The following is a 1,798-nucleotide window of genomic DNA, read 5'->3' on the forward strand; positions in this document are numbered from 1 at the left end:
TTTTAGAGGTCACACTTAAGTTTATGTAAATCAAAGTTTCATATATATATATATATATATATATATATATATATATATATATATATAGTAGTCCTTTTTTTTTATAGCAGGCTTCTTATTTCAATTTTCCTTTGCAAATTCAGACCTTTACTCAATCCTTTTATGTGTTTGTTGTCACAAATTATTCCTATTTATGCTGTGAGCTGATTTCTGAGTTATAGTAGCTAAGTGTCCTTTTCTTTTTTGTTTCAATGTTATCTTCTTTACCCTGTTGTTTTAAGTGTATAGTGTCTTATTCTGTGTAGGGGTTGCCATTTTCTGCTCCTGTCTATTTGTAGTAATCTTGCTCATAGTTTTGTATCTTTTTGGTTTTTTGTTTAAGGTCCAATAGCCTCCTTCAGTATTTTTTATAATGCAGGCCTTGTGGTGGCAAATTCCCTCAGCTCCTGTATATCTGGAAAGGTCTTTTTATTCCTCCTTCATATCTAAAGGATTACTTTACAGGATATATTATTTTTGGCTGGTGGTTTCTCGCTTTCATTTGTTTGAATATCTAGTTCCACTTCCTCCTGGCTAGTAGAGTTTCTGCTGAAAAGTCTGATGATAATCTGATGGCTTTCCTTTGTAGGTTATGGTCTTTTTTTCCCTGGCTGTCTTAAGAATTCTTTCTTTGTCATTAACTTTTGACAGGTTCAATATACTGTGCCTTGGACAAGGCCTGTTAGGATTGAGATAATTATGTGTTCTGTTTGCTTCTTGAATTCAAGGATCTATTTCTTTTTATAAGTTTGATAAGTTCTCGACTATTTGTTTGAATAGACTCTCTGTGCCCTTCTCACTCTCTTCTCTTTCTGGTATATCTATTATTATTATTATTATCATTATCATTATTCCTAAGTTTTATTGAAGAACTCAAACAAAATATTCCAGAAAACTGATTTTTAATCCTCATCTTCCTCCTTTTCTTCATCCTGGTTAATCTGGAAGTATCATAATTTGTAAGTATTTCTGCTGTTAGCAACTACGTGCACCAATCACATAGATTGTTCTTCTTTAAATACTTTTTCATGAGGTATTTCAAACACCTTTTGGAAAAAGGCACCTCAGAAGTTGCAGTGATCTTGCTCATGTTCTTTTCAATGGTTACAACCCCTCCACCGAGATTCTAAGCTTTTCCATTTACAATGATTCGCTCCTGAAGAAACTGCTCGAAATTGGCAACATCCATGATTGCATCTTCTACTGGGTGCATGCAGTCAAGGGTAAACTTTAGAACCTGCTTCTTTTTTCTTTTTACTTCTTTAGCCACAAGCTTTTTTATAGGAACCATTGCGATAACAGAGTCAGAAAAGGTCTATTATTCTTTCCGATGGAGTCACATAGTTAATGTAGAGTTCTCAAGTCTCTCTCTTCCATCTGTATCATTTCCTGATTTCTGTCTTCAATATCACTAATTCTTTCCTCCATCTGGTGAGCTCTATTTCCTAAGCTGGATAATTCAGTTTTAAGTCTTTAATTGAGCTCTTGAGCTCCAGAATTTCTATTTGGTTTCTTTTTAAAATTTCAATCTCTTTGGTAAAATATTCATTTTGTTTGTTGATTTTATTTCTGAGTTCATTAAACTGCCTCAGTTTTCTTCCAATTGTTGAGTTTTTTGTGAACTGCAATCTTGAATTTTCTGTCATTTAAGTCACATATTCCCATGTCTTTAAAGTCCATATCCTGGAGATTTTTCATTTTCTTTCTGAGCTGCCTTGTTACCGTGGTTAGTCATAGCAATTAATGGATTATTTCTCTT

General features: G+C 33.3%; 1 pseudogene; it reads right to left on the reverse strand.

The window, feature by feature from the left end:
• Nucleotides 1–941: 941 nt before the first annotated feature.
• Nucleotides 942–1,542, reverse strand: LOC109377652 (60S ribosomal protein L22 pseudogene; annotated as a pseudogene).
• Between the last annotated feature and the right edge of the window lie 256 nt (nt 1,543–1,798).

Source organism: Hipposideros armiger, unplaced genomic scaffold, assembly GCF_001890085.2.
Source record: "Hipposideros armiger isolate ML-2016 unplaced genomic scaffold, ASM189008v1 scaffold_1488, whole genome shotgun sequence".
Taxonomy (NCBI): Eukaryota; Metazoa; Chordata; class Mammalia; order Chiroptera; family Hipposideridae; genus Hipposideros; species Hipposideros armiger.